Source organism: Amblyomma mixtum, chromosome 3, assembly GCF_055824585.1.
Source record: "Amblyomma mixtum isolate Tamu chromosome 3, ASM5582458v1, whole genome shotgun sequence".
NCBI classification, from domain to species: domain Eukaryota; kingdom Metazoa; phylum Arthropoda; class Arachnida; order Ixodida; family Ixodidae; genus Amblyomma; species Amblyomma mixtum.
Window position 1 is genome coordinate 63,394,760 of NC_143014.1, and position 7,921 is coordinate 63,402,680.

Consider the following 7,921-nt stretch of genomic DNA (forward strand, 5'->3'; position numbering starts at 1 on the left):
TCCTTACGCGAACAGGTGAAACGCGGGCTTTCCGCAGTAACACGTGCGCCTCTGCCCGAGTGGTCACACATGACGGGGCCGGCAACACTCCTGTTTACCTTTCCTCTGACGTCGGGGGCGGAGCTCTGATATCAAGCTGAAGAGAAAAAAAAAGAAGAAAAGAAGAGAAAGGATAGAAGGATCGCTGCAAGGAAAGATGAGCAATGGGGGTGGTGGGATCTAGGCGGCAGCACGCGCGCTTCGTACATTATTCTTTTTACGCGAACGCTGTTTAAGTTTCGTACATTTATTTCTTCAAGTTACGTCTCTACGGCACTCCAACCACTTGGCTCGACAGAGCTACTGCGTTTAGCAAAAGCTCTCCACCCCTCTTTCCTGTGAAATTATTTTCTTTCACTTCGTCTTTCCTGCCATGTAGATGATGCGAGCAACAATGCATGCGGATCCTGGAAAGACTAAATATTTAACAACAGGTCTCAGGATGTTGCGTTAGGAGTGGACGTGCGCTCTCGACGTGGCGTTCCAAGACGGTGAGACGCTCTCCAGATACGCTGTTTTTAGTACTTCCCGGCTCTAACTCAACACTCTGGCAGAAGATAGTCGGTTCAGTTTCAGGGTCTCTCAAATTCGTGATGACAACGCGGCAGACGAAAGGAGAAGGTGGATTCACACGAAGAAACAGGTGTTCTGAGGGGCGAAAAAAAGTCGACCAGAGACAGACATGAGATGCTCGCGGCGTGTTAAAAATGAGCAAAATCAATATTATGCACTACTTACTCCATTATCATAAGTTTGAGGCCAAGGTGAGAAGAATAAAAACTACCTTGTGGTAAAATGCAGTAGCTGAGATGATTACGGATACTGGGATATCAATAGGATAGAAGTGTATGGGCATCAAGAAAGTGTCTGTGTACGCTGCAAGGTTTTCATGCGGAATGGAATGTTACTCAAGTGTTATGGTTTGTGGCATTTAAACATTGCATGAAAATGAACTGGCACACGCACACACGCGCGCACGCGCGGTAAGTGCAACGTGATTCCGTGCGGAGTGACAGGTAATCTATGGACCAACACTATCTGTGACGCTAGCAAGATGCAGTGACGCTGCTGTTGCCGCCTAGAACGACTGGGGTAAAACTTGTGGGGGTGAATAGTAGGCTTAGCACCCATAGGAATACATGCAAGCAAAAGTTTTCAAAGCAGTTTTCTGATTTCACAGTGCAACTACGATGCCGTTCCCTCGTGAAGAATATTCACGTTCATATTAGAGCAGATTCTAAAAGTGTGAATCGTTATTTTGAGAGCGATGTATTTTTAGAACACCTACGCATGGGAGTGACTCCTGGCTGGGGGAACGGAACAGGCACGCTACCTGTTGAAACTCAAGTAAGCAAAACTTTCTGAAATATTTTTCTCTTATCACAGAGGACACATGGAGTACGGTGTTTGTAATAGTTGGAGAGCGCTTTGAAGAAGTAGAGTGTGAGAAAGTATGCTACGTCATTTCGAAGCTATCTTTTTAAAACGCCACGTTAAATGTGTGTTGTGAAGCCGGACATACCCCCAAAAGGTGCTTTATCCGCTCGGTATTTAATCGAATTGCACAAACTTGTAGTATAGCCCGACATGCTGCTGTGTGGGCTGCATTTGCTCACTAATACAGTTGCTCAAACTAGACAGCATAGACAGCATTACCTGGAAAAGCAGTTTCCAAACGTCATGGAAAGCGCACAAAAGAGAACCACGCACTGCAGCAGACTGCGCCGCAAACGGCACACCGGCCACCTCCGGCTCCGGTATAGGATGCCTGAATGTGCGTACTAGGCTCCGGCGTCCGCAAGCGCCTCCAATGTGTGTAATCATGTGTTAGTCGTCTGCTACAGTGCGCAGTTCGTTTATCATGATCTTAGAGGTTTGGTTTGGTTTATTGGAGTTTAACGTTCCGAAGCAACTCAGGCTATGAGGGACGCCGTAGTGAAGGGCTCCGGAAATTTCGACCACCTGGGGTTCTTTAACGTGCACTGACATCGCACAGTACACGGGCGTCTAGAATTTCGCCTTCATCGAAATTCGGCCGCCGCGGCCGGGATCGAACCCGCGTCTTTCGGGTCAGCAGCCGAGCGCCGTAACCACTGAGCCACCGCGACGGGTGTCCTTAGAGGCCTGTCTACAATGTAAACCTTGCTATCATTTGAACGACAGTATTTGCGAGATAATGAAGCGTGCGCGGAGAAATGTCAGACCACGAGAGAAGCTTCCACGATTCGAGGAAGCACCCAGCCGGTAAAACGCCTTTTGGGCATTTACCATGGCGTTTCACAAAGATAGCTTCTAAATAACATACTTTGTCACACTCTTCTACAAAACACTTGCCAACTATTAGCGAACGGCTGCCTCCATCACTACTCTATGAAACGAGAAGAATAGTTCCGAGAGCTTTACTTGCATGTGTTCCTATGGGCTGCGTTCCCGTCTTGTACCCTCCAGCAGGGGCACCCCCACGAACACGTAACGCAGTGTTTAAAAAATACATCCCTTCGAAATGACGCTTCATACTTTCAGAATTCAGAAGATGAATATGGTTCTTTTTTCAGGAGGAAACGACATCATATAGGTGCACTGGAAAATCACAAAACTGCTTTCACAACTTTTGCCTCCATGTAATCTTATGGGCCTACTTTTCACCCCCAGTTCGATCCGCCTGCCGCGAACCCCCCGCTTTGTTCGTAAACATGGTGTTGATCTATAATGTGCCTTGCAGGCAATAAACAGACAATAAAGTGAGTTTTGGACATATTAACGGATAGCATGTGACGCCCCTAACAGTTTATTGTCTATTTTTACATCACTATACGGTTGAATTTCTTTGGAGGAGAAATTCTAGAGGCCCGTGTGCTGTGCGATGTCAGTGCACGTTAAAGAACCCCAGGTGGTCGGAATTTCCGGAGTCCTCCACTACGGCGTCTCTCATAGCCTTAGTCGCTTTGGGACGTTAAACCCCATAAACTAAACTAAACTAACTTTCAGGGTTCCGAGGGCATTATGGAAGAATGCGTTGAAAGCGCCGAATAAAACAGTTCATAAAAAAAACTCGCTTACATTTCGGCCCCCGTTACTCCAACGCGTGCCAAGTATATAAGAAGCAGCTTGATGAAAATAGAATGGACGAAAAACAAGTATGCTTGCTGGTTTAAAATGCGTTTTGGTTGACTTTCTACTAACCCAATGGAAAAAGTTAGCTGCCTACATACTAAATCGTGACATATACTAGCCAATAGCGTGCCTATAGGTTCACTCTGGCTTTACAAATGATAAGAGATAAGGCAGTGGCACCCTGCGGGCCGTCTGCGTACTTCTGGTTGCTACATGATGAAAGCTATCTCTCAGATGCAGTTGCCGCACCTTTAGGCCCGTTAACGCGAGCCACCGAACGCACTCCTATTTATTGAGGCACTTAATACTTATCTGTAGCCGTCTGCAATGATATCGGGCAGCTTTCCAAAACCTTTTATTGGGCACATGTGTCGCGTGATCGGGCTACGCATTTGTTGTTGCCTGTAACGAAGGGTCTTTCGCTTCGTTGGCAGGTGTGATTTCCCAGCGCTTGTGCGTTTGCCACTCACGTCACGATCTCTTGCAAAGCCTGGTCCATACTGAGTGATTTTTCCACGCGAAAATGCGCCGCATGCGTTGTGCACACGCGACGTTCTGTCGCCTGCCAGAAATGCTTCATGTGGGTCAGGCTTAAGAGACAGATGAATGCAGGTCCTGTGCTCTCTTACATATGGGAATGCACTAGCATAGGCTGCTCGTGGGTAAAGATAACGCTGTGCCACTGGTTCGCCCTTGATAGCTTCGGCAAAGTGGCGTTGCACGAATGATTAAAGCATCTATGGCGACATTCGACGGAGCAGTCGTCCCTGCGCGCGTTCAAAGATATCGCTTGCACGCCGCGCTCCGCGCATGTATCGTCGCTGCCAAGTGGGGGAACACGGTTGCTTCGTCGCTAGTACTCGGTACACTTCAAACAGCGCCGTCGGCCGCTCGGGGTCGACACGGGGCCGCGCCCTGGGACGCGGCTGTCGGTGCAAACAGGGCCGCTATCAAGCGGCTCGCATCGCAGGAGTATCGCGTTTGAGCGGCCGCGCGGCAGAGGCGCGCCGGCGGAGAGCGACGCTACGCGCATGATGCCACGTTCCGCCCCCTCGTCCATCTTCCACCTGTGGACGCGCCGGGAGGACCGTTTAAAAATAAAGGCGGGCCTCCCGACGGAACAACAAACGGCCGGACCCAGCCATCTGGGCGGCTCGCTGCAGTGACGGCCCGCCGCGCCGCCGAGGAAACGGCGGACGGGCTGGCGCGCTTCCTGCCTCCGCTGTTAGTGACCGAGGGATCCGTTTTGCGCGAAAACCACGAACTTTGTATCTGCAGCCGCACGCGCTCTGCCCGCACGCACTGCCGCCGCGCCTTCGATGCTCGCGCGCGCTCTTCGCGCCGGAGTGAATAAACTTTCCGGCGGACGGGCGTGCGCGCCGCTGCGCTGCTGCAATCGGCGCGTGTTTACTGCGGCTTTGTTTCTTCCCGTGCGCGCCGCCGAGACGTGCGTCCGCACCGGAGATTATGGGAAAAACAAGGTCTTTTTTGGCGCGCGAGCCTCGGTTGCGTCACGCGCGACGAGTCGATTACAGTTCGCGTGCCCACACAGCAGCACGTCTTCCGTAGCGTGACCGACCGCCTCGTTCTCTTGAGCCGCCAAACAAGGGCCCCTCTACGTGGTAAAGTAACTTTTAGCCCGCTCATATAAATGTATGCATATAATTTTTTGCTGTGATGCACTGACATGGGAGATGAGCTTTCTACCGGTCCATGCCAAATGGAGTACTTCAGCAATGTGATGAACGACTGGAGGCGCACTTAAATTCCGTTCTCTGAGGACGTTACTAAAGCGTGGCATGCGTATACATCCGCGGTACAACTCCGAATTCTTTTAGCTTTTGCTTTTTTTTACATTAGGATAATTCAAGTCATACCCAGCTCGAAAAAAAAAACCTATATATCAGTACCATTATAAGGTTAGGTGAATGTAACTTTATTAATGTTAACACATCTAAAGCTAAGTTCACACATCAACACATCTAAGTTCATATACTTTCCTAACCTTCTATAAAGAAGCGAGGTGAGGAATAAACGTTTCTACACCCCAACTCCATTAATCAGAAGCATTTATTCCCTAGTTGTCGCTGCTTGAAGGGTACAACGGTGCTCTCCCCGTCTTGGGCAAGTCGGCGCTGTCTCGTGTCCACGGGCAGTCGATTCAGACCCTTCACGTCACGAGAGCTGCAAGCCGGAGAGATGACGTCGTCTTCATCGTTGAAGCGAGGGCGGGTTCTGCATATCGGGGCCCGGAAGAAGCCCAAGGCCCTCGGTCTTTGCAGGTAGAGACATTCGACGGCTGCCTGAACAGAACATCGGCCCTAACGACCCCCTCGAGCCACCTCGCTAACCTTAAGGTTTAAGTCTTCGGTAGGCCTGACTATCGTTATACTGCTGTTATCTTGACATGAATAGATGCTTTATTGTTACTGAGCATAACAATCCAAATACGGCTTCATCAGCATCCTGCGTGACCAAGAAATTCACAGAGTTGGGCGTGTATCTTGCAAGTATCTGCTCATACGTCCAAAGATCAGCACATCTGATTCCTGCTTCAACAGGTCGGTCGGTCGCCTTAAGTCAACACGACCTGGCTACACAGGAAGCATCATGCGATATAAGCTTTCTAGGCCCACTTTCATTTTTATTTTTTAAGTATATGCGTTTAATTTTTGTTCATTCAAATTCTGAACCGCCTAGATCGCGACAAGATGTTGTCTAGAACGGAAAGCAACAAGAACTCCCTGTAATCACTGCTTGATAAGTCACTTGGTAATGTGAGAAGTGATGCTTGTTGGGCGAACTGGTGATTCATGATAGTAAAACAGCGCTTGTTACACGAAGTTTTACCATCATCAGCACATGGTAATGTGAATGAGCTCGTGAAGGCTGTCGTCAAGCTGACACTGAAACTTCAGAAAGTCTATAACCGACTTAGAGCTGAAATGGCGTTTCGCCGCTGTCAACTACTCGTAGGTATCATAGAGTGAGCTAAAATTGGGAGTTCAATGACACTCAACAATCTCACGTTTGGAGTGTATCAGGAAGATATACGATATGCTCTGCAGGATCTGTCAGAGGTCAAGAAGTTGCAAACAGGACACAATAAAGGACCGCAACTCTGTAAAGAACTCCGCGATATACGTTACAAAGTAGTTCACTTAAAACAGCATGCTGTGACACCACCATCACCACGTGCTTTAAAAAAATCTCTTGAGGGTACCGACGTGATTCATTGCGTTCTCTTAAATAACACAATCTCTTGTCAGGCAAACACTGCCTTTAAAATTTTTCCGCGGAGTTTTGGGACTTCTTAGTGAAATAAGTTACAATGCAGATGCCTTTTACCTCGGCCTTGAATATGCAGAGGAGACCAATTCTTAAGTATGAAACGCTTTTATATAGCATTATAGACAAATTCCGGCGAACATCGTCCGGAAAATCCAGCGAGCCTGAGGCCGAACATTTCCGGACCAATCCGAAATTTTCCATTTGAACGTTATCCAGGAGAAAAATACTTCTTGCCTGGGCAGGATTCGAGTCAGCGCAGGCGAAAACAGGGTATCACCGCTTCCCGATGCCTTGGATCACTCAGCCATCGCCGGAACTTCTTTTTTATTGGTTTATATTGGTAATCTCTCACGTTACTGTTGTGAATTGTCTTCTTCATCCATTAGTTCTGAACTTCGAAATTCGGTGGCACTAGTGCTGTCGCCGTGTCCAGACAATGGAGCCGGTTGCGTCAAGAGATAGAAAGGCTCGACTATGTCGCCAATGGCAGCTTTAGTAGTCGCACACGAGGTGAGAAGGCGGCTGAACACTTCGCTAAGCCTTAATAGGAGCGAGCGAGCGCTGTGACGCGTAAAGCAACGAAAGCAGCGAGCGACCGTTAGCGCGCTGCCTAGGGCGAAAAAAGCGGCTGAACGCGGAAGCACGCAATGCACCAAAAGCGGTGAGAGACGCTGACTGCACTGTTCAACTGGAAATGTAACGGCTCATGGTGCGCGGCTGCTTTTGATACCCGCGAGTGCCGCTAGGCAGCGCATGCGCGCAGCCCACGTCGGAGAATAGAAGCGGACAAAGTCAGAGGCCTGTCCAGGAGCCGGCGGACCTCGTCAACATCCGAGTGCGGCTATCGCCGCCTATGTGACGTCCTAGAATGTGTCACGCCTTTCCTGCAATATATTTCATGCTTACATCTACTGTCGACGTCGAAATAGACTACAGGGTTTGTGAGCGAAAACTTACGGCCAGAAACAGACTATTGCTTGGCTAAGGAGTAGAGAAGATAACACAAGTACAGGTCTACCTGGTGGTCAGCAGGAAAAAATCTTTTTCGGAAACCGAGAACTCAAGTGAACTCTGTATGATCTGCGAGGAGAACCTAGACAAATTTTTCCAGGCTCATTTTAATCCTATAGTTTTTAATGCGAAATCATTATATGGAACGAAATGCGGTGTTGTTGTCGAGATGGAAAGGTCGGAAAACTCCAATGGCGTCATCAGCACAGCTCCCACAGCAGCCATAAGAGTCATAAGAGGAACCAATGTATACATAGACACCCAATGGCCTTTAGGTCAAAGGACTACCCAATGAAGAACTTTAGGTCAAGGTTGTTTACCCTAAAGGTCTTTGGGCCTTTTAAGGACTTTAGGTCAAAAGTCTTTAGGGGAAGGCCTTTAGGGTAAACGCCTTGGACATAAAGGCATTCGACCTAAAGACTATTTCTGTAAATGTCTTCAGCCTAAAGGCCTTCACTCTAGAGGT